At 42.8% G+C, this 25,807-nt stretch overlaps 1 long non-coding RNA gene across 1 annotated transcript; it reads left to right on the top strand.

Annotated features, from left to right (window-relative positions):
* LOC132532989 (uncharacterized) lies at positions 1–25,413 on the top strand. The gene is made up of 4 exons (XR_009544884.1): positions 1–98; positions 16,529–16,703; positions 21,897–22,111; positions 25,042–25,413. It is a non-coding gene; the product is annotated as an uncharacterized LOC132532989 (long non-coding RNA).
* Positions 25,414–25,807: the final 394 nt, after the last annotated feature.

Raw genomic sequence — 25,807 nt, 5'->3', positions numbered from 1 at the left:
GTCCTGCAGTTACACCACTTTGCTCCTTATATGCTCATCACAAGCCTGTGACAACATGGGAGGTGATGGTGAAGTAACTGTCTTCCCTGGTCCCTGTGGTGAGTGAAGATGTTTCAGCCTCTGTGAACTTGGGGAGGAAAAGCCAAGAGACGTTTCCCTTACTATTCTCATCCCTGTTGTTCCAGCTGTCTTTCCTCTCCCTCCCTTTCTCCCTCCATCTCTCTTTCTTTTTCCCCTTCCCTTCCCTTCCCTTCCCTTCCCTTCCCTTCCCTTCCCTTCCCTTCCCTTCCCTTCCCTTCCCTTCCCTTCCCTCCCCTCCCCTTCCCTTCCCTCCCCTCCCCTTCCCTTCCCTTCCCTCCCCTTCCCTTCCCTCCCCTCCCCTCCCCTTCCCTCCCCTTCCCTCCCCTCCCCTCCCCTCCCCTCCCCTCCCCTTCCCTTCCCTTCCCTTCCCTTCCCTTCCCTCCCCTCCCCTCCCCTCCCCTTCCCTTCCCTACCCTTCCCTTCCCTCCCCTCCCCTCCCCTTCCCTTCCCTCCCCTCCCCTCCCCTCCCCTTCCCTCCCCTCCCCTTCCCTCCCCTCCCCTCCCCTTCCCTCCCCTCCCCTCCCCTTCCCTTCCCTTCCCTTCCCTTCCCTTCCCTCTCTTTTCCTCCCCTTCCCTTCCCTCTCTTTTCCTCCCCTTCCCTTCCCTTCCTTTCCCTTCCCTCTCCTTTCCTCCCCTTCCCTTCCCTTCCCTCTCCTTTCCTCCCCTTCCCTTCCCTTCCCTTCCCTTCCCTTCCCTCCCCTCCCCTCCCCTCCCCTCCCCTTCCCTTCCCTTCCCTTCCCTTCCCTTCCCTTCCCTTCCCTTCCCTTCCCTTCCCTTCCCTTCCCTTCCCTCTCCTTCCCTTCCCTTCCCTTCCCTCTCCTTCCCTTCCCTTCCCTTCCCTTCCCTTCCCTTCCCTTCCCTTCCCTTCCCTTCCCTTCCCTTCCCTTCCCTCTCCTTCCCTTCCCTTCCCTTCCCTTCCCTTCCCTTCCCTTCCCTTCCCTTCCCTTCCCTTCCCTTCCCTTCCCTCTCCTTCCCTTCCCTTCCCTTCCCTTCCCTTCCCTTCCCTTCCCTTCTCTCCCCTTCCCTCCTCTCTCTCTCTCTCTCTCTCTCTCTCTCTCTCTCTCTCTCTATTTATGGGAGCACTGCTCAGCTCCATCTTATGGCAGTGCTGGGCATCAAACCTTGGACTTCAGAGCCTCAGGCATGAAAGTCATTTGCCTAATGATTATGTGATCTCCCCCAATGTCCAGTTGGTTTCCATTTGTAGATTTAAAACCTGTAAGGCTCACACAGACTATTTTCCCAACTGTTGATGGCAGAGTCATGTGACCAGAGAAAGCCATCACCACCCTTCTCATCTACAAAACATCCCTGAATTTTCTTCGAGAGTGAATGGGCACCCAACTCCCCAATGACTTGCAGATCTGCTGGAGATGCTTCTGAATCTCAGTTTCTAAAAAAACCAAAAATTTTATTATTTTTTAATTTGATAGAATAGAGAGAAATTGACAGAGGAGAGGGGTAATGGAGAAACCTGCAGCACTGCTTTATTGCTTGTGAAGCTTCACCCCTGCAGATGGAGATGGGAGGCTTGAACCTGCCTCCTTGGGCATGGTGTACCACTGTTCAGCCTCTGAGTCTCAGGTTTTTTTTTGTTTTTTGTTTTTTTTGCTTCCAGGATTATTACTGGGGTTCAGTGCCAGCACTACAAAACCACTTCTGCTGGAGGCCATTTTTATGATTTAGTTTTTATTTTTTTCCCTTTTGTTGCCCTGGGATTATTGAGAACTAGAGGAGTCAGCTATACCTGGGTGTTTTATAAACTGTGATTTTTATTATTAGTATGTAAATGACAATGAAAGCTCCTTCCTTAATCACTCCCCTGTGGTTGATTACCCCTTAGTTTTGGTTGCTGGGGTGACATTGCAATAGGCATCTTTTGTGGCTTCATTCTTTCTTTTCTAATTCGTTCAAGTGTCTTAGGGCAAGGGGTCCCTATGGGGTTTTAAGAAGGCTGTTAACTTGTGACTTGCAAAGAGAACTACTAGATAACATGGCTGTTGGACAAGCTAAGGTGCCATGTTTATCCAGTGCTGTAATACTGGATAACTCCTAAACTCTAATGCAGTGGACATAAGATGCCATACCACAGGGAGCTGGGAGGTGGTGCACCGAGTTAAGTGTACATAGTACAAAGTACTAGGACACTCATAAGGATCCAGATTCAAGATCCCGGCTCTCCATCTGTAGGCGGGATGCCAGGAGCCAAGGCCTTAGCTAAGACTCTCATATAGCCGGTGAGAGGACATTCCGATCATTGGAACTGAGATTACCATCTAGCTGTTTGGAAAGTTGCTCACCTACCTCCCTCCCCCACTACCTTAGCAGAACTTCCTCATGGCATGTGCTTAAAATGCGGCTGCAAAATAAAATTTTCAGAGCTTGATCAGACCTCCTGACTTGCTCTCATTCTTCGTGTCTCTTGTCCCCTCCATTCTCTCACTCCCTACCCTAGGTTTCCGTCGATAACCCCGCAGGCCGGGGCACCTGGCGCCCGACGTGGGACCTTTTTGGGTCTGGGGTCCGAGAGAACGTCGCTCCCAGATGGTCGACCAAGGAGCATAGGAGAAGGAGTGAGTGAAGGTTCGCATAGGATCGCTGCTTTAGCCCAGAGTGAGTGAAGATCCACGTGGTGATCACCGCAGATTTACCCGTCTGTGAGATTGACCCGTTTTAAGGTAAGAAAGAGCGACGCAATTATGGGACAAGCATTGAGCAAGCATGATTTATTTCTTAGGGGCCTCAAAGAGTCCCTCAAGACATGAGGAACAAGGGTTAAGAAAAAGGATCTCAAAAAGTTTTTCGATTTTGTGAATGATGTTTGTCCGTGGTTCCCCTTAGAAGGGACTATTGATGAAAAAAGATGGGCCAGAGTAGGAAACTGTTTAAGAGATAACCTTCTGTTTGTGAGTCTGTCTCTATTCCCATGCCTGATTCAGGAGACCCCACCCCTGAGGCTCCTGCTAAGTCTCCTCCTGTTAAGATTTACCCCTCTTTGATGACCTTAAGGCCCCCCGCCAAAGATGGGCCTGATGATAGTCTTTCTCCTGAAGAGGCCTTATCCCTTGATGAAGAGATGGCCAAATATCATAATCCTGACTGGCCACCCCTATGCTTTTCTTTGTCCAGACTGCCTCCCTATGCCACCACCCCTCCATTTTGTGCTCCGGTCCTCGACTTGGCCAACATCACTGATTATAACACCAAGGCTAAAACTCAACTAGCACAAAAAACAGCTTCCCTTAGAAAACTAGTAGAAGAAAAATGATACCATTTACAATTAGTTAAAGAACTGTGGGCTCTTGATTTGGCATTATCTTAAAACTAGCCAGCAAAAAAAAAAAAAAAAAAAAAAAAAAGATCCAGGTTTTTCCCTCTGGCCACCACCAGAGCTCTCAGAAAGCGTTAAACCAATTCTGAGCGAGATCTTATCTGGCTAGCAAGCTATTCTCTAAAGAAAGAATAAAATCAATCAAACAAGACATTCTCTCTAACTTAAAAACTATTAATCAGAGAACCAGTACATACTTTTGATAGAAATTTAATGATTTGTTTCTTTAAAACTCTAAAAATGTACCTTAGCCCAGAAAAAGAATTTGAAAGATTTTTCTCTGTGCGCGGTAAACTAAGCCCACCTGTTCCGTCCTTGCAGCCAATCACGGCACAGAGCTACTGCTCCACAGATTGGCAAAGACTGCAATGAATCATTCCCTAGCCACAAACGCCCCTCCTGGGGGGGGGGGGGTGGAGAGTCAGTGAGTTAGGAATCCAAAAACCAAAGCGGTTTTTCAAATTTTTTCTTTTCACCAAGAATATTTGTTTTAAGTCTGTGTGCTAACCTTGTTTCCATTAATGTGTGTTAACCCCTAAGTAACTAAAGGTTATTTTAAGTTTTAAATAAGATTTAGTTAAGCTAAATGTGGTTTTAAAGATCCCGACTCATAGAGTTGGCACACCTTTACCAGAGTAAAATATAGGACAGTTTCGTCCTTCTGATAGCTAATATTGGCATCAATTCATTAGTTAAAAGATTTTTCTGAGATCTCTAGGCATGGTAAAATGCCCCTGCAGTCTCTCTCCCTCTTGTGAAAATTGTAAACCTTAACAGCACCCCAATACCAACTGCCACTGTTTGTTAATTTGTTAATTCCATGCTTGAAATGGCTTTCTAATAACCCATTCAGTGTAGAGCAGTGGCCTTGCCAGGAAAAAAAGGGTTAAATGTGGTATTCCTGGCCTGATAAAAAAATTTTCATTTGGCAGATGTGATTCAACAAAATTATTTAGAGTAAAATGGTCATCTAAAAGAAATATTAACAGTAAAAATTTATTTTGAACATTTCAGCTATAAGGTTTATCTTAGCTTTTCAAGTTACCTATCCAAATCAAAGTGAAAGATCAATTAAGTTGTGTACCCACCCTTGTTCATAGCTGCCTTAAGGGTGTGATAGCTTTGTGATAAGCAAAGATCCTAACAAACAAAGTTTAACATTTTACTTAAAATTGTTTAAGTGATTTCAAAAAAAAGAAAAAGTTTTTAAAATACTTTCTCAACTAAACTGGCAAAACTGGCTTGGGTTAGTAAAAGATAACACAATGGTTATGTTAATTATTTACATGCCAGAGGCTTTTGCTCTGATAAACGAGGTTTAATTTAAATAAGATATGTAAAAATTTTTTTTCCAAATAAAACATCAAATAAATATGGGGTGGCCTAATGAAGAGCTGTATAGATGTTTCAGCTAATCTTTTTACATATTATTCAAGAAGTATGCCCCTGGTTTCCCTGAAAAAAAACCTCTAGATATTAAAACATAAGAGAGACTAGGTAGAAAGTTAAGAGAGTTTTATGTCTGATATAGACAAAAATGCTCTGGTTAAAACTTTTATTTTAAAACTTGTTAGAAGATTTTTTTTATCTTACTCATGAGCTAGTTAGTTTTGTTTTTACAGTAACTTACTCCTTTTGATAAAGTTGTTACTGAGATAACTCCCTTATTTAAAAAGACTACAAAAATCATTATCAAATAATTGGCTTTTGAGAGTACAGATTCTACATGTCAAACTTTAATCAGTTCTTTTAGAGAGTAAAAAAATTATCTGGCTTGCTTTAAGACACAGTCAGAGGTTTAGTCTTGATAAATTAAGTTAATACATGGTGCTTCTGGTCTGATAGATTTGTTTTGGCAAATCCTGATTTAACAAAATTGGTACTTTGAACAATTAAGCTATGAGGTTTTATTTTAACCTTTTAAGTTGCCATATTAGAGTTCTAAAGAGCAAAATATATTAAGAGTTTTATATCTACTTACTCATGATAGCTTTGTGATGAGTAAAGATCTTAGTAAACTAAAGTTATAATAGTGTGCTTAAACTGTTTGATCAGTTGAAAATAATGCTAAAAAATGGTAAACATTTTATCATGTCAACACATTAGGTATTGACTTTCTATAACATATTGGTATATTTTAATAAAGAGCCTTCTAAAATCATATGAAAAAACTCAAGCCAATTCTAACCATCAATTAACTTGGTACAAGTTTTCTCCCTAAGTAAATAATTATAGGTACATTTCAACATGAAGAATTGACTCCTCATATGGTAAGATTTAAAACTAAACATTTTTCATTTTTTTATTTATGGGTGTGTGATGACTCCTAAAGTCACTCATATCCTAAAATTTTTCTCATTTTATTTACAAGCCTCTTAAAATTTTAACGCTTGACCTGCCATAGTGAGAGCACTTTACTGGCTCCTACATTGTTTAATTAAGATCCTGCTATTCAGACTTTTAAGATTAATCCCCATTGATAAAAGCCAATGCTCTCTGGCAGATTGATGTAATTCACCTGCCCATGTTTAGTAAACAAAAACATTTTTTTTCTCAGTTGATACTTTTTCTAAATTTATGTGGGCTACAGCTCAAACAAGAAAAAGCTCAAAAACCTTAGGAGTCATATGCTCTGTTTTGCTTCAATAGACATCCAATCCATGTATTTTTGTTTCCTTTAGAACATTAGAAGCTCAATAAATAAATAAAAAAAGAAGGGGAACGCACCCCCCAGTATTCAGTTTGTTAAAGTGTCAATGAAGTAACTATACTAAACCTTAACAAAAATTTGAATTGTCCATTTATTATATCTCATTGACAAAGACACCCACTCTCCCAGCCATAGAGACATATTCTTTTTCTTCTGTTTTTCAACACTGGATGTCCATGTTTGTTTTCCTTTTATTATAGTGGATGACATTATTGCTCTTGCAAAATCCACAGAGTCCTTACCACAAAGGACGCATGGCAGCATATACTCCAGCTAACCTCACCAGCCTATCCAGGTCTTCTCTTTCTGCTGACCTACCACTGCTGACTTCATCCTTACATGTTTATTGACTGCTCACTTTTCTCAAAATATTCCTCATGTTCAAGGAACCTCACCTTGACTTCTAATGTGTATGCACCTCCTCTGTGTTTTGGTACAACACCACCCTATATTTTCATGTCAATTCCTCTCTACCTGGTCCTTGCCTCCTAGTTTTGCTTGTTCCACAGCTGACCCTCTATGAAGAAGAAAAATTTCATCAGTTGGCACTGATGACCACCAGAGGACCAGACATGCCGTGTTTCTTCCCCTGGACATCACATCCACTGACTGCTTCCCTTAGACTTGCTGGTGGCGCACTAAGACACTTTGATGCCCCTTATGGGACCCTTGATTAGTCTTTTGTTAATGATTACCTTGGGACCCTTTATTTTTAATAAGATTATTGGCTTTATAAAACAACAAATTGACTCCTTGGCATCGAAACCCTTACAAATAAATTACCACAGACTTGATTTGACTGACAGAAGCTTGGCTGAACCTGAGGGTGACAGACCTCTTTTAGGAGCTGCATAAAACTCAGATTTATGCACGCCAGCCTTGGCATGGCGTGGGCACCAGTAAGGGGTGCAAGGCTAAGCACTGCAGGGGAGGACCCTATAGTTCGCCTCTGAGTCATCAGAACTCTTCGCCATGAGTTTTCCTCACCTTGGAAATAGTGGCTCTTCCTCCTCTCCCCAAAAAGATACTAAGAGCCGTATAAGATGCGGGAAGATCAGTTCTATATTTACCCCGCAGGAGAAATCAGGTCAATACTTCTCCCCTCTGGTTAATGCCCGCTTATCTCTTGATAAGATTCCTAGCTTTTACCCTCAATTTCCTGCCTCACTTAAATTGTAAAAAGGGAGGACATGCCAGGAGCCAAGGCCTTAGCTAAGACTCTCATATAGCCAGTGAGAGGACATTCCGATCATTGGAACTGATATTACCATCTAGCTGTTTGGAAAGTTGCTCACCCACCTCCCTCCCTCACTACCTTAGCAGAACTTCCTCATGGCGTGTGCTTAAAATGCGGCTGCAAAATAAAAATTTCAGAGCTTGATCAGACCTCCTGACTTGCTCTCGTTCTTCGTGTCTCTTGTCCCCTCCATTCTCTCGCCCCCTACCCTAGGTTTCCGTTGATAACCCCGCAGGCTGGGGCAGGGGGATGCCTCACAAGTGATGAAGCAGGTCTTCAGGTGTCTGTCTTTATCTCTCCCTCTTTATCTAGCCCTTCTCTCTCACTTTCTCTCTGTCAAAGTAAATAAAATGGACAAAATGGCCTCCAGGAGCAGTGGATCTGTAGTGCCGGTGCTGAGCCCTAGCAATAACCCTGGAGGGAAAAATATCACACCATTATTTGAGTGGATTAGTTTGTTTGACTCCTAGTGAAGTTGAGCACCACCACCCACCACTTGCTTATTGACAATTGGCCTCCCTTTATGATGTGTCTTTTCAAATTCTTTGCCAATTTACAGTTTGGGGGCTTAACTTTCTATGTATGAGTATCCTATGCAAAGAAGACAGATATTTGTCAAGTGCTCTATATTTCTCAGGGTGCAAGAACTGTGTTTCAGTAAAGCTTTTATTAAAAAAGAAATCTGTCCTTCCTTCTAAAGATCTGAAGCAACACAGTGAAACAACTTCCTTTTTAGAAGTAAAGGTTTTATTTAGGTTTTGTTTATCCATATTTACTTGTGATGTTTGCCTATTCTTTTTTTGCTGTGTGTTTTATCTGCATCAAAATTTAGAAAGGCTATTCATGGACATAAAGGTACTCATGTATTTTTTGCACTCTGGATGTTTTGTACAACACCAAAGCTACTTGTTTCTTTCTTTATTTTATCATTATTATTTTAAATCTTTATTTATTGTATAGAGACAGGCAGAAATGGAGAGGGTAGGGAGAGATAGAGAAGGAAAGAGACAGAGAGACACCTGTAACACTGCTTCACCACTTGCAAAGCTTTCCTCCTTCAGCTGAGGACTGCGGGGTTTGAACCCAGGTCCTTGTGCACTATAACATGTGTGGCCAACCAGGTGTGCCACCACACAATCCCTATTTTTATTATTTTACCAGGGCACTGATCAGCTCTGGCTTATGGTAGTTGGAGGATTGAACCTGGGACTTCAGAGCCTCAGGAATAAGGGTTTATTTATTTATTTATCTGCCTCCAGGGTTATTGCTGGGGCTTGGTGCCTGCACCATGAATCCACTGCTTCTGGTGGTCATCTTTTTCCATTGTTGTTGTTATTGTTGCCATTGTTGTTGGACAGGACAGAGAGAAATTGAGAGGGGGGAAGACAGAGAGAGGGAGAGAAAGACAGACGCTTTTAACCTGCTTCACCACTTGTGAAGCGACTCCCTTGCAGGTGGGGAGCCTTGGGCTTGAAACAGGATGCCTGTACTGGACTATTATACTATCTACCCCTGTCCAAGCTATCTGTTTCTTAACAGTATAAACTTGCTGAGGGCTGGTGAAATATCAGTAGCTCACTTGGATAGTGTATTGATTTGCCATGTGTGCAGCCCAGGTCTGAGCCTGGCCCCAGCTGCATTGAAGGAAGTTTTGGTGCTTTGGTCTCTCTCACTCCTTCTCTGCCTTCTCTGTCTCTATTTTTTAAAAAAAAATGTGTGAGCCTGTTCTGTGGCTATGACCTGTATTTTTAAGATTGTTATTGATGATTTTCTTAATTTATTCATTGGTTATTATTCCATTTAATTTCATTTGCTTGAGTTATTTTTAGTCATCTATCTCTTCCTAGGAATTACTCATTTAATTGAAGATTTCAGTTTATTCATCTACCATTCTCTTTGGACTTGGAGAGAAAAATGTACTTCTTCTAATGTGTCCTATCTCCTTTTTCATCTCTAATTAAAAATGTTCCCTTAATTATATTTGTCAGAGGTTTGTTTACTCTAGCTGTCTTATCAAGAGCCAGCATTTGAACTAATTTATCATTTTATCGCTTTGTGTTTTTACAATTTATTCATTTTAGTGTTTATCTTCATTTATTGCCTCTTCTGTAATTGCTTTTCCCCTTAACTCTCAACTAGATGGCTTTGTTCACAACAGCTTGTATAATTCCAGCCTGAATAGGTTTCTGAAATCTGAAAACAAGTTGGTGGGGAGAGGAACTGACGTATTCTCCTTACATGTTTATCAATCGGGGGCCAGCAAGGACAACAGAACCCACATCAACTAATTCAATGGAGGGGATTTTTCCAAGAATCCATTGTGTTATTGGAAGAATTGAAAAGTCAAGTGGGCTGGTGAGGCAAGGCAGGGATGACACCAGCAGCTCCACCCACACACTTCTGGGGGAATCCAAGGAGAAGGAGGGGTGCTCTCACACTTGGGGAGTGGGGTGACCTGGTGGGAACTGGAAGCAGAGTTTGTGAGAAATCACAGAAAGCACAGATGGGGCAGGAGGTGAAGAAGACATGATGTGTGTGTGTGTGTGTGTCTGTGTGTGTGTGTGTGTATGTTGTGTTTCTATAATCTATTTCCTCACTTTCTTCCTGTGCGTTGTGACTCACCTTAGCAGAAGTTAACAGGAATCCAGTTGGCAAAAGAACCTGAGAAATAGAACTGGCAGGAGGCAAGCTCCTTGGGATTGGAGCCAAACATGGAAGGGCAGCTGGTAGACCTGAAAGCAGCCACTGCACAGTGCAGATGCCTTTCTTTGCTTCAATGCAGTGAGATGGCAAGGCTGTGCAATGAGGATCATGCTGGTGCCAGGAGGCGGCAGAATCTCAGGGATCTTAATCCAGCACCTAGTTCACATCTCCCTGACTTCTCTGCCATTTTCAATCACTGTGCTCATTTCAAAACGCCAAGTCAAGTTTTTGTCCAGTGTTTTTCCTCAGTCAGCTCCTTGAGCTGTCCCACCCTCAGCCCCTAATTCTGATCTGGAACAGCTGGAGTGCCCAACTCCTTTTCTTTCTCCCCCCACCTCTCTCTCTCTCTCTCTCTGCCTCCAGAGTTATCATCTGGTGCCAGCACTACAAATCTACTGCTCCTGGAGGCCGTTTTTCCCTTTTGTTGCCTGTGTTGTTTATCATTGTAATTATTATTGTTGTTGTTGTTATTGCTGTCATTGTTGTTAGATAGGGCAGAGAGAAATCAAGAGAGGAGGGGAAGATAGAGGTGGGAGAGAAAGATAGACACCTGCAGACCTGCTTCACAGCCTGTGAAGTGACTCCCCTGCAGGTGGGGAAGCGGAATCCTTACACTGGTCCTTGGGCTCTTTCTTTTTTTTTACTTTTTAAAAAATAGTTTAATGAGAGAGATATAAGGCACACACACACACACACACACACACACACACACACACACACACACACACACACACTCAGAGAGAGAGGGAAAGAGAGAGAGAAAGAGAGAGAGAGAGAGAGAGAGAGAGAGAGAGAAATGGCTAGAGCACTGCTCAGCTTTGGTTTATGGTGGTGCAGAGGATTGGGCCTGGGACTTTAGAGCCTCAGGCTTGCAAATCTTTTGCAGAATCATAATGCTATCTCCCCAGCCCCTATTGCTTTCTTATCTCCACTGTATCTATGCCAGCTTTGGCCTCATGATTTCTTTCTTTTTTAAAAGTTTTTTATTGTCTATTTATTTATGTGGATAGAGACAGTGAAAAATTGAGAGGGTAGGGTGATAGAAAGGGAGAGAGACAGAGAGACACCTGCAGCACTGCTTTTCCACTGGCAAAGCTTTCCCCCTGCAGGTGGGGATGGGGCAGCTTGAACTTGTAACATGTGTGCTCAATCAGGTACACCACCACCCGGGCTCCTGACCTCATGATTTCTCTTCTAGTCTCTTCCAATTTTTCTCTACTTCTACTCTCCCTCTGTTCCTGCCCCTTCTTCATATCACTATCTCAACAGGTCTAGGCCAGCCTGCGAGGTGCTAAGAGTCAAGTGATTAGATTATCTTGTTATCAGCCACTTCAGGGTGGCTATCACACATCATCCAGACTCAACTAGAACACTCAGTTCCCAAAGAAACACCCAATCAGACCCAGCTGAGTAGATCCCAAGAAATAACAATCATCTAGAGTTGCAAGTGTTAAGGTTTCCAGTGGTTTATTATGGAGCAAACTGCAGTGGTCTGGGGCCAGAGAGATAGCTCATCAGAAGGGTACCTGCTTTGCTGTGTGTGACTCAGGTTGAGCAGCCCCAGCACCACATGGGAGAGACTATGGCATTAGAGAAGTTCTGGTGCTATAGTGTCCCTCCCAACTCACTCTCACCTGTCTGTCTGCCTGTATATCTATCTGAAGGAGAGGTGAAATCATGTAAGTGTTAGGCTTTGGCTTACACATATGAAAATAAATAATAATGTTATAGTGCTCTGTGAAGAGCTCTCCCTTCCCCCACTATCCCATAGCATTCCCTCAGTCTCTCTAATAGAAGCATCTTGGGCAGGAGAAGATAGCATAATGGTTATGCAAAGAGACTCTCAAGCCTGAGGCTCCAAAGTCCCAGATTCAATCCCCCACACCGCCATGAAACCAGAACTGGGCAGTGCTCTGGTTAAAAAAATAAATAAATAAATAAAAGCATCTTGAGAATCACTCCCCAAAATGGTTAGTCCATGAATGAAATCTCAGCAACCCTCCCCCCTTCCATTTCAAGAAGTTCGCTCTGTTGAGTCTGCCTGTAATAAGTTCTCTGTGTAAATCATCTCGTTTTATGAAATTCTGAACAAACCGCTAACTTGAAAAATCTGTCATAAAATCTTCAGATGTCTGGGATGCGTTCCTTTTAAAGAGCAGTAGCCCCTGGTGAATTGTAATTATGTAACCTGATTCTGCAAGACAGTGTACAACCCTAGTCCCAATGAAGAAGTTCTCAGAACAAGGGGCCTGATGTCTCCCACAGAAAAGCTTACATTCTGAGGAAGCTCTGGTAAGATATAAAGGCGAGAATAGAGTAAAGGTTCAGAAAATACTATAAAACTCTGGAGTACAGCAGTGCACTATTTTTTAAAAAAACATTTAATTTATTTATTTATTCCCTTTTGTTGACCTTGTTTTTTTAAATATTTATTTATTCCCTTTTGTTTCCCTTGTTGTAGCTATTATTGTTGTTGTTGTCATTGTTGATAGGACAGAGAGAAATGGAGGAGGAGAGACAGAGAGGGGGAGAGAAAGACAGACACCTGCAGACCTGCTTCACTGCTTATGAAGTGACACCCCTACAGGTGGGGAGCTGGGGGCTTGAACCAGGATCCTTATGCTGGTCATTGTACTTTGTGCCATGGTGCTTAACCCGCTGCGCTACCACCCGATTCCCACCCTTGTTGTTGTTTTTTTAATTGTTGTAGTTATTATTGTTGTTGTTGTTGGATAGGACAGAGAGAAATGGAGGAGGGGAAGATAGAGAAGGGGAGAGAAAGAGACACCTGCAGACCTGCTTCACTGCTTGTGAAGCGACTCCCCTGCAAGTGGGGAGCTGGGGGCTAGAACCAGGATCTTTGTGCTGGTCGTTGTAGCAGGGCACTATTCTGGCAAGAGCACAAGCCTCAGAGTCAAGGGGAAATAGCTCAGCTTGTAGAGCATAGGTTGTCTGTCTGAGGCTTCTGGTTCAATCCCCAGTGTTGTATGTACTGGAGTAGTGCTCTGGCTTCTTTCTGTGTCATGAAAAACCTCTCTTTCTCTCTCTCTTATGAAATAAATCTTTTCATATATATATATATATATATTACTTTATTAGTGTGAGTTAGTAGATGATGACAGTACAGTTGTTGACACAAGGTATAATTTCTTATCTCCCCATAATAGGTGTCTGCAAAACACTCCCTCAGCTTAGATCCTAGTCTGCATGGCCCTCCAACCTCCTTCCTTCTCCTTTCACAGGGCCCCATGTTTAAGTGCAACACACCAAAGCCAGTTCAGGTTATATTTTATGTTTCTCCTTAATGATTTTATTGGGGAGCAATAAAAAACAAGTTGTTGATATATGGGTACAATTTCTCATCATCCTGTGATTGATGTCTGCAAAACACTCTCTCCCTCAAATCTATTTATTTAATTTTAACTTTTTTTCTTAATGAATTTATTTATTTATAGGACAGAGAGAATTTGAGAGGGGGGGAGATAGGGAGGGAGAGAGGGAGAGAAACACCTATAGCAGTGCTTCACCTTTCATGAAGCTTCCTCCACCTTCTGCTGAAGCTTGAACCCAGGCCCTCAAGCAACTCCCAAAAATCTTCCAACTCTCATCTGCTAATACCTTTATGCCTACCATCAAGTCTCAGAGCTTTACTGTTTTCATTTGTAAAATGAGCTATGCCCAATTATTATTATTATTTGTCTCCAACTTTATTGCTGGGGCTTGGTGCCTGCCCTATGAATCCACTGCTCCTGGAGGCTATTTTCCCCCTATTGTTGTCCTTGTTGTTTATCATTGTTGTTATTATTGTTGTAATTGCTTTCCTTGTTGTTGGATAGGATGGAGAGAAATTGAGAGAGGAGGGGCAGACAGAGAGGGAGAGAAAGATAGACACCTGCAGACCTGCTTCACCACTTGTGAAGCAAACCCCCTGTAGGTGGGGAGCCGGGGGCCTGAACCGGGGTCCTTAGGTCAGTCCTTGTGCTTTGTGCCATGTGCACTTAAACCGCTGTGCTACTGCTTGATCCCCATATGCCCAATTATTTTAAAATCCTCTTAAGTTCTGTGGGTCTGAGTCTATGACAATGATTCCTTTAAAAATATTTAATCTATGTTTAATGAGAGAGAGAGAGAGAGAGAGAGAGAGAGGGGAAGAGGAGGAGGAGAAGGAGCAGGGGGAGGAGGAGGAGGAGGAGGAGGAGGAGGAGGAGGAGGAGGAGGAGGAGGAGGAGGAGGAGGAGAAGAAGAAGAAGAAGAAGAAGAAGAAGAAGAAGAAGAAGAAGAAGAAGAAGAAGAAGAAGAAGAAGAAGAAGAAGAATTTGGAACCTCAAAACCTCAGGCATCTCCCGGACAGTGATTCCATACCTATCTGCTCATGTCTTCATGTCACTTGAGAAGCTCTACAAATCCACAGCTTCCAGACCTCCTTTCACAAGCCCAAACACTTAAAAGAAGTCTGGGGATTTCATGGTTTTCACAAATGCCAACTGCTATTCTGATGTGAAGCCCCTTTTGAATGCTCAGGCACCATATAGAAACCCCATCTGTGGTCATTTATCAGCAATACCTACCACCTACAGAATAATGTCTTCCACTCAGGAGTCTATCTCCAGTTTTATAATCACAGTTAAAAGGTATATAGGTTTCACTTTACATGAAGCCACCTTTGGGGCACTTTACTGTAACTCATTTGCATTGCTCAGATATGGAAATTACCTGGAGAATCTTGAATTTCACTATCTGTATCCTTCCATTTTGAGCATGTGATTGGGTCTAATCTTGGGCAAAGTGTTTTCCATGGAAGACTATTCTAGATCTTTGTTCAGAGGGAGGAGGATAAAAAAATAATCATTGGGGGCCAGCACACATTTTATACAGTGCACAGTGATCTGAGATCAGGCCTCCAGTCCCACAAATAGTGAAGCAGTGCGACAAGTGTCTCTCTATCTTCCCCTTCCCTCTCAAATTCTTGCCATGTGTGCTTAACCCACTGTGCTTAGAGTGACCATTTAGTGACTCAAGAAATAGTGGCCTGGGAGATGACATAGTGATAAAGCTTTGGACTCTCAAGCATGAGGTCCCGAGTTTGATCCCCGGCAGCACATGTGCCAGAGTGATGTCTAGTTCTCTCTCTCCTCCTGTCTTTCTCATAAATAAATAAATTTTTTTTTTTTTTAAAAAAGAAATAGCACAGTGGGCAAAGTGTTGGACTCTCAAGTATGAGATCCTGAGTTCAGTCCTCAGCATCACATGTGGCATGTGCCAGAGTACTGCTCAGTTCTCTCTTCTCCTTCTCTAATTAATAAATAAAACAATCTAAAAAAAAATGACTACCAGGATAGTGGTGTACCTGGTAAAATGCACGCATTGTAATGTACAAGGACCCAGGCTCAAGCCTATTGTCTCTGCTGGCAGGTGGGAAGCTGTCTGTCTGTCTGTCTGTCTCTCTCTCCCCCCTTTTATTCTCAATTTCTCTGTCTCTACTCAGTAAATAGCTCAATAAATGTGTAAAAGAATTACTGCCTATCTCTGCAACTGCCTACCCACTCACATCATCTGCCTTATGAGCAGAACCTACCCAGCTCCATGAGGTGAATCACGATGAGTCTAAGTGAGCCATAGACACTCCCATCACCCTTGACAGGACACGGATTTTGCAGTCTCCTGGTGCTGTTGGGCATGGACATGGAACAGAGACCTGCACAATAAGATTTCAGAGCTGCTCTGACAACGAAGTTCCTGGAAATATTTGGTTCCTCCTTGAGAAAGGTGGGAACAGATCTGCTTAGACCCCACCCCTACTCCCAGAGCCCTGCTTTTGTGCCTGAACTCTGGCAAATGCTTTTTGGGTGGGGGGAACCCCAAGGCACTAAGCATGTTGTACAAAGGTCTGTGTGTACCAAGATGTAACAGAATGGAAGATGACAAAGAGCCAAGAAGGCCTTCAGGAGTCCTGCCCCAGCCACAGCACAACTACCAGTCTCTTCATTGTCCAAACCACTGTGACCTTTGCCTTCTATGACCTGTGGCCAGAAAGCATCCTAAACAAACCAATGTCTAAGCAGTGCTCAGAATACTCTTCAGGAAGCAACCAAGCCCACTAGGGAAAAGTGTTCTGAGGGAAATAGTTGTCACTAGGGAAAAGGCATTTGCAGTACTGCTTGAAATAGGTGAGGGAAAGATGTGAGGAAGGGGGAGGAGAGACAGTAGCAGCTTGTGCAGAGAAAGCTTGGAAGGGAGAAGGAGAAATAAAAGGACTTCAGACTCATCAGCTGATACTCAGGGGTGGGGGTGGGGATGGGTAGGTGTTCTTTACATTAGAGATGAAGGCTCCAAGTCCAGAACATGGCAGGAGTCACCTTAACTGGCTTCACATGTCCAATTGCTCTAGTTTGCAGCACACCTTGAAGCTGCTGTACCGATCCCATGTCCTGCCCTCTGACTCACCACAGCTGATGCTTCATTTCAGGTCATGCAGAATTATGAGGGCTCTGAGTTATTCCTTGGAGCCCAGACCCTCTCATTACAATGATGCAAGGATGCCCACTGGGTCTCTTGGGATTCTGAAAGCTGTGTTAGAAGAAAGTTCTCAATGTCCAGAGATGTCAGGCTTGGAATGTCAACCCTTCAGCTTCATTACTATGGTGAGACCTTTCCTAGCTCATAGGATTCCTTAATTCCATTTTGGTTGGTGAACTTCTTAACAAAACCTAGATATAAACCAGAGCCCATGAGATATAGCATATGTACATGTATCCACAAGTTAGGGGAAAATATATATCTTAAAACAAAAGTGCACAATAGTTTGTAGTGAGTCAATAAATGAAGCAAGCAAGTAGAAAGGCCCTAAAAGACATGCTAAAGTACCTAATGAAATAGTTTCTACTTAGATCTAGATACCCTCCTCACTTACTTCCTATTATACATCCCTCAATCACTCCAAAGCTAACCTTGTCAGACAAAGTAAGGACTACAAAAGCTGAATAAGGTCAAGAGACTGGCATACTTTAATGATGACTCTTTGGTCACTACCAGACCACTCTATCACCTGGAGCTCTAGTCAGGGAGTCCTGGGACTCCCACACAGACATGATGGGCCTAGACCATTAACAGATCCCTCTAGCCATTGTCACTGGTCATCTCTATCAGGAACAACATAATGGACCCCTTTGTGGACCCCTTACCCTCAATGTGGATCAACAGTGGTAGGGAATGTTCCATTCTCTGAAGGGATGTTGGACAGCATACTCTACTTACTACACAAGGAAGATGGATCCTGAAATTAGTGCAGCCTGGAATGTTCTTAGTCATGACCACATGTGAGCATGCAGTGGTTACATAGGCTACTGTGCTGACTATGGGTCCCAGATCAAATCGATGGAGTTTACAGTTAATAATATTTATATACTTCCCCATATTTGGAAGCTGCTTTCTTCCCTGATCCAGATTTCTAGTCCCTTTTTCCAACTATGACACCATCTCCCCAGATAATAACCTGGGTCCACCTGCGTGTTAGATGTTAGACTGAGGCAAAAACTGGTAAAGTCATGCCCCCCTTGGAATATACCTAAAACAGACTACAAGATTTTTCCAAAATGGAGACCCCAAATCTTTATTTGCAATATTCTTGCCTTTAGGTTCATGATTAGTCAACAATTTGTTCTGATTTATAGCTTAACTCTTTTTTAGCCATCAGGTGATACCAGATGGTCCCAGATGATACCATGATGTCAACCTGCCTTCCCTGGACAGATGACCCTACCAATGTGTCCTGGAACCCCGCCTTCCCAGATCCCTGCCCCACTAAGGAAAGAGAGAGACAGGCTGGGAGTATGGATCGACCTGTCAATGCCCATGTTCAGCAGGTAAACAACTACAGAAGCCAAACCTTCCACCTTTTGCACCCCATAATGGTCCTGGGTCTATATTCCCAGAGGGATAAAGAATAGGAAAGCCATCAGGGCAGGGGATTGGATACAGAATTATGATGGTAGGAATTGTGTGGAAATGTACCCCTCCTTTCCTATAGTCTTGTCAATATTTCCATTTTATAAATAAAAAGTAAAAAAAAAAAAGGTTCTCAGGCTGGCTCGTTGAGCACACATGCAACTATGTGCAAGAAGCTGGCTTTAAGCCCTGAGTCCCCAACTTCAAGGGGGAAGTTTCATGAGTGGTGGAGCAGTGCTGCAGGACTCTCTCCCCCCTCCTCCTCTATCTCCCTTTCCCTTTTCTCTGAATGTCTTTCTGCCTTGAGGTCAGGTGGTTGAATAATCCTATTCTCTCAATTTCTGTTTCTATCCAATAATAAATAAATAAATAATTTGTCTCCCTCTATCCAAAATAAATGAATAAAATACTCAATAATAATAACAATAAAACATCTAGAAAGAGTTCTCACATCCAAAACTTATTTTTAGAAATCCACCTCACATTCTCTCTCTTCCCCTTTTCTCTCCCCTTCTCTCTTTCTCTCTCTCATGTTCATTCTCTAACATTTTAAGGAAATTTAAAAATAACAAAAAAGAACCCATTGGTGTACAGTGCATTGGCACATCAAAGTCCCCAAAGGAAAATATTTGAATTTCTTCCATCTAGTCCCTGCTCCTGTTCTTTATGCCTCTCAATGAGAAGAAAGGTAGAGCTTACATTTTATGTCAACACAAAAGGCCTCTGCTTGTGTGCATTACTTATTAAAGTATTCAGTGATTCAATGTCAAGGTATGTATTATACATACTTTTTTTCTGAGGCCATTATCAGCTTTCTTACAACACTATTATTCTTCAGCCCAGCTAATGCTTCTGTCAAAGATTTAGCAGCAAGCATGGAAAATGTCAAACAGTGGGGAAGAAACCTAGCTGCTCCCACAATAACACACACACACACACACACACACACACACACACACACACACACACACACACACACGACTTGAGTTGTCTTTTATGGAAAAGCAGCACAATTCTTTGAGAAACACCAATGGATGTTTCATCAAGGGGACAGAGTGGTAGATGGTTTATTTATTTATTTATTTATTTATTTATTTATTTATTTTTCTGCACACCTGAGTAAGGCCTCTGAGTAAGTCTCCTTTTTTCTCTTGCCAATATACTTAATAAAATAGCACCTGTGTTGTTATCATTTCACCCTCTCCCCGGGAGGTATCTGCTTCAGAACATGACAGAAATCAGCCCAGAGAGTTAGCCCTGTTCTGTCTGCAGAGCTGTATGGCGAGATTTAAGGAGCACTAAAAGACTCCCCTGGAGAAAAATATTTTGCTAACCTGCTTACCAGGGTGCCTAAAATTACAACCCTTCTACTTTAAGGTATTGAGAGCCTCCATTAAAATGCAAATACATTAGGTGAGTTATTTTATCAAACGATCACATCTTAGCTTAAATTAGTTTATGGCTTAATTCAGAATCCTGAAGTGATGGGATGCACAAGGCAGTTAAGTTGGGATGGGAGCCAAGATGGTTTAAGGTTGAAAAACGTGTTGCTTGAGGAGCAGTCCAGAGGAGTAGGAGGGCAGAAAGGCAATGTGGGGAGCAGTCTAGAAGGAGGTTAATAGCTAGGAAGTAGAGCTTAGGAAGTAGAGCAGAGTTCAAGTCCAGCTCTTGACAGCACCATGGACAGCTCTAAGGGAACTCCATGGATGATGGAAAAGTAACTTGATATCTCTCCTTTCTGCTTCCTCTTTCTTGCAAAAAACTTATATAATATGTATACATAAGCTATAAGGTTAACAAGAATCATCTCACAGGACTTTTGTGAACATCACATATATTAATGTAAAGCTCTCAGTTAAAGCTATACAATGTTATTACACAGAATCTTCCTGCACTGAAGGGGTTCAATCTCATCCCTTTCTAATACCTCTCCTCCACACCCCAGTCTCCCTTTATCTACTTTCTATCACTTGTTTTATGCTTACCTCTTTTTTTAAATTAGTGATTTAATATTGATTTACAAAGTTACAAGACAACATGTGTATAAATCCACACGATTCCGATTCCCACCATCAGAGTTCTGAATCCCCAATTTCTCTATTTTAAGCTACAGCAATTTTCCTCAGCTTGCAGATATGGGTTAACTATTATTTCTACAACTATTTGTCTATATTTGTATATATTTGTCCATTTTTAGATAATTTTTATTTACAAAACGGAAACACTGACAAAAACCATAGGATAAGAGGGGTACAACTCCACGTAGTTCCCACCACCAGAACTCCATATCCCATCCTCTCCCCTGATAACTTTCCTATTCTTTATCCCTCTAGGAGCATGGACCAGGGGATATTATGGGGTACAGAAGGTGGAAGGTCTGGCTTCTGTAATTGCTTCCCCACTGAACATGGGTGTTGACAGGTTGATCCATACTCCCAGCCTGTCTCTCTCTTTCCCTGGTGGGGCGGGGCTCTGGGAAAGGGGAGCTCCAGGACACATTGATAGGGCTGTCTGCCCATGGAAGTCTGGTTGGCATCACAGTAGCATCTGGAATCTGGTGGCTGAGAGAAGAGTTAACATATAAAGCCAAACAAATTGTTGACTGATCATGAACCTAAAGGCTGGAATAGTGCAGATGAAGATTCGGGGGCCTCTGTTTTGTAGATAGTTAGTAGGCTTATTTTATTTATATTCCAAAGGGCCTATGACTATACTAGTGTTTTTTTTTTTTCTGAGCCTGACATTTGATTTGCAGGTGGACCCAGGTTATTGTCTGAGGAGCTGATGTCATAGCCCATTTTTTAAAAATCCCATCTTCTCTCTTTCCAAGTCACACATAAACCTATTACTACATCCAAATGTCCTTCTCTATTTCCTTTTTTCTCTCTCCAGGTCCTGATTTAGTTGGAGTTCAGAGCCCTTTGGTCATCCCTCCCTATCACTTCTCCCCCACTGGGAGTAGGGGTCAAAATTATTTTTGGGATGCTAAAGGTGGGAGTACTGGCTTATGTAATTGCTTCTCCACTGAACATAGTTGTTGGCAGGTTGATCCATACCCCCAGCCTGTTTCTATCTTCCCTAGTGGGGCAGAGCTCTGGAGAGGTGAGGTTGCAGGACACATTGGTGAGGTCATCTGTTCAGAGAAGTTGGGATGGAATCATGATAGCACCTGCTTAAAATGGAACAAAATGATTAATGAACAGGGACCAAAAAGTAAGAACAGAGCAAATGAGAACAGTGATCTTAGGTTGGAAGCAAGTCCATTTTAGGCATGTCCCTAGGGGCCCATGGATATAGTAGTTTGTGTGTGTGTGTGTGTGTGTGTGTGTGTTTGATAGCTAAACATGGAGCTGGATGAAAATATTGTTGAGAAAGTGGTGTCAGAGTAGAGAAAAGGGCTAGAAAGTTGAATTAGGACAGAGAGTAGCTCCCATTCTTGAAAAATATCTATGAAAAAAATTAACTGTTTATCTCCATCCACTTGACCCAGGCATATATATATAAATATATTTAGCACAGAAACCTGTGTAACCACTGAGTCTCTGTTGATCTGAGCTCTCAGTGCATGGTCCTAGCTGGGAACACTGGAGGCTGCACTCATTTCAGGACCAGTCTTCTTTGAGTGGCAGGGCAAAACACATCACCCTCCCTTGGGAGACTGGGATAGTCTGTAACATCGCTGCTTTATGGTGAAGGCAAGGCCCTGGGAAGGTCCTATGCTTAGTGTTCATGACAAATAATCTGCATCTTACAACATGCTGTCTTGTTCCTGAATTGTTGAAATCACTCAGCCTGGTACTTGGAACCTGGATAATTACAGTATGTGACTACATAACATCACACCTTGTCCAAATCCTTCATGTGTGTGCTCTTGTTTTCTTCTCCATCAGTATTTATTGAGTCAGCAAAAAACTCTCACACCTTCATGGGCAAATGCATGTGCCAGATACCTAATGCACATGTGCTAAGTACTTGGGTCCTGAATAAGGACTTTTCATCCGGAAGATTCTAGTAACCCTGTGTGCTCAGAAGCCAGATGGAAGTGGGAGAAAGCTGCAGAACAAGAAGTGACTTGCTTACACCTTCAGGACCCTTGGAAATTGAAGTAATGTCATTTTCTCAAATCCTCTCTGCCTCTGTCATTCCTTTCTCAGTTGACAGAGGAAGCTGAATGAGGCTCAAACCTTCCTTGGAGGGACTCACCATCACTTTGGTAGATGGGCTGGCCTGACAGGCCTTGGAGAAGTATTGGAGATATTGACAACAAGAAAGTCTGCACCAACTGGCATCTGTGCTAAGTAGGATTCAAGATATGAGGGAGGGGCTGGGTGGTTATGGCCAGTTGAGTGCACACAATATGGAATGCACTCTTACTATTATTATTATTGTTCTCTTATTCTTTCCCTCTCTATCTCCTCCTCCTCTTTCAATTTCTCTCTGTCCTATCAAATAAAATATATTTAAAAAATAACAAAATGGGCCAAGTGATGAGCACCTGGCTGAGCACTACACATTACCATGCCCAAGGACCTGGGTTCAAGCCCTTGGTCCCCACCTGCCAGGGTGGTGGTGGGGGAGATTTGTGAGCAATGAAACTGTAAGTGTAGGACTGTATGTATAGGACTGTAGTTGTCTGTCTGTCTCTTCTCCCTCTCTCACTGTCCCTTCTCTCTTGATATCTCGCTATCTCTATCCAATAAATAAATGCACAACATATTATGCTCGTTCACTACATGGAACTGACACACATGAGGCCCCAGGTTCAATTCCTGACACTACATATGCTGGAATGGTGCTCTGGCTTCTCTCTATATCTCGCTTATGAAGCAAACAAATCATTCAAGAAGAGAAAGCAGCTTTAAGTCATACCAAGTGAATGAATGAGCTGTCTTTAGCCTTGCTCTCTCTTGACCCAGTGTTCATGCTTGGATCCAGAGGCCCATGTTCTCTCAACGAATTGCATAACCAGTGTAACCTCCTCCAGCCAGAAGTATCTCTTTTGGCATCCTTTGAAATAAGCATACAAACAGTAATGACAGCAACAAGAGTAAAGAGGCCTTTTAGAATTTGGAAGCTGGGAGTCAGGCGGTAGTGCAGTGGGTTAAGTGCATGTGGCACAAAGTGCAAGGACTGTCATAAGGATTCCGGTTAGAGGCCCTGGCTCCCTACCTGCAGGTGAGTCACTTCACAGGTGGTGAAGCAGGTCTGCAGGTGTCTCTATTTCTCTCCCCTCTCTGTCTTCCCCTCCTCTCTCCATTTCTCTCTGTCCTATCTAACAACAACAACATCAACAACAATAATAACTACAACAACAATAAAAAACAAGGACAACAAAAGGGAAAAGGGAAAAGCAAATATAAATAAATATTTAAAAAACATTTAAAAAAGAATTTGGAAGCTAGAGGTGACAAGCTACCATGTGAGCATTTGTTCTCGATTCCAACTAAGGCCAAGTGTTGATCTTACAGCTGGTTAAGGATATTACAACCTTAAGTGCTGCTGGAGTAGGTTGGGTTTTGGCACATTTGGTTTGGGGTGACTCACAGGGAGTGTTCTGCCTTTGAAAGGTGTTTATTTTTCCTCATTAAGTCTGCCAGCAAGCTATTCTTTCCTGAAAAGATAATTTCTTCCTTCAGGCTGGCTTTGAAGGGAGCTCCCTCAGAGTAGGTGCTGTGCTGCTTAGCTCACTGGCCTCAAGTCACCGGGTCTGTTTGACAGGATACTTAGCAGGGATGGTGTGAGAGGAACTCTTCCTACATGAGCAGATGTAGTGTGTGGTGATCTGTGGTTTCTCACTGTCACTCTTTTCCTGCCTTCTGAAGCCAGAGGACAGGGAGAGTTGATATGCAAGTTTGCATCCCCCCATGGTCACAGGACAAGGTCAAAGTCAAGAGCCTGCTTCCATTTACTGTATAAACTTCTGGGATCTTTTGAACTCAAGTGACACCAGAGAGGGTGCCATTTCCAGCAGTTCTCTTCATGGCCAAGCTAAAACACTGGCAATGCAATTCTTCTTCTCTCTCTCTCTCTCTCTCTCTCTCTCTGTCTGTCTCTGTCTGTCTCTCTCTCATCTTATCACTGAGGATCTGTGCCTACATGATGCTACTGTTCCCAGTGGTCTCTCTCTCTCTCCATTTTTGATACAAGGTGAGATCCTGAGAGAAAGAGGGAGGGAATGAGGGAGTGAGGGGGGAGATGGAAAGAGAGAGAGACAGAGAGGAGAGACAACTACAGCATTGCTCCACTGCTTGTGAAGCTTCCCCCACCCCTGCAGGTTGGGAATGCAGTGAACCTGGATCTTCAAGTGTGGTAACATGAGCTTTCCACTGGGTGTGCCACTACCTAGCCCTTAAACCTCTTCTATTTTAAGGCTCTTCTTCCTTATCCTTAATACAATTGTATATATATGGAGGAAGGGAGGGAGGGAGGGAGGGAGGGAGGGAGAGAGAGAGAGAGAGAGAGAGAGAGAGAGAGAGAGAGAGAGAGAAAGGAATGAGCAGAGAGAGAAAGAGAACCAGAGAATCACTGTGGTATATGCAACACCAAGGAATCAACCTCAGGATCTCATTCTTGTAACTCCAGAATCCTACCACTGCACCAACTCCCAGGCTTCCTTTTCCCCCCATGTAAATGCCTTTCCCCCTGTCTTTTCCTTTCCTTCCTTTCCTTTCCTTTCCTTTCCTTTCCTTTCCTTTCCTTTCCTTTCCTTTCCTTTCCTTTCCTTTCCTTTCCTTTCCTTTCCTTTCCCTTCCCTTCCCTTCCCTTCCCTTCCCTTCCCTTCCCTTCCCTTCCCTTCCCTTCCTTTCCTTTCCTTTCTAAAAATATTTATTTATTTATTAGATAGGACAGAAAGAAAGTGAGAGAGGGTAGGGAAAGAGAGGGAGGGAAAGAGAGACACCTATAGCCCTTCACAGCTTGTGAAACGATGCCCTCCAGGTGGGGAGTAGGGTCTTGAACCCAGGTCCTTGTGCTTGGTAATATGTGTGCTTAACTGAGTGTACCACCATATGGCCCATTTTTCCTTTTATTTTACAGAACAGAGAGAAACAGAGTGGGGAAGAGGAGAGGAAGAGAAAAAGAGACACCTGCATCTATGTTCCACCCCTCATGATACTTCGTTCCTATAATTGAGAACTGGAGACTTGAACCTGGATCTTTGCACATGATAACACGTGTTAATTTTATTTTTAAATAAGCAATTAGTGTTCAGAACATACACGGGGATTCTTATGTACTCATTATGATATCTGTAAAATTTGCCATTTTAACTGTACATCAACTACTTTCACTTTGCATTTCCAGAACTTTTCATGATCCCAAACAGAAACGCTGTGCCCATTATCTCTCTGTTCTTACCCCTCTCCAGCCCCTGGCAACTGCATCCTATTTTCTGTCTCTTTGAGTTTACCTAATTTACCACTTAGGCCTCATATAAGTGGAATTAAACCTATTTGTCCTTTTGTGTCTGGCTTATTTCATTTACCTAAACCTTGGGAGTTCTGACAGCTCTCTGGAATCTGGCTATCCTAAGGGCTTGGATAGAGATTTCTGGAGTATGTGCTATAATCTCTCAATTATTTTCTTAGAGGATTTTTGCTTTGCCTCCTTTTGAAATGGTGAGTTCACGTTTCTTGCCAGAGAAACCTTATGTCATATTTATCTATTTATTTTGCCACTAGGATTATCACTGGGGCTTGGTGCCTGCACTATGAATCTACTGCTCCTGGAGGTCACTATATTTCCACTGTATTTGTTGTTGTTGTTGCATAGGACAGAGATAAATTGAGAGAGGAGGGATAGA

Source organism: Erinaceus europaeus, chromosome 15, assembly GCF_950295315.1.
Source record: "Erinaceus europaeus chromosome 15, mEriEur2.1, whole genome shotgun sequence".
Classification (NCBI taxonomy): Eukaryota; Metazoa; Chordata; class Mammalia; order Eulipotyphla; family Erinaceidae; genus Erinaceus; species Erinaceus europaeus.
This window is presented reverse-complemented; position numbering and strand designations above follow the sequence as displayed.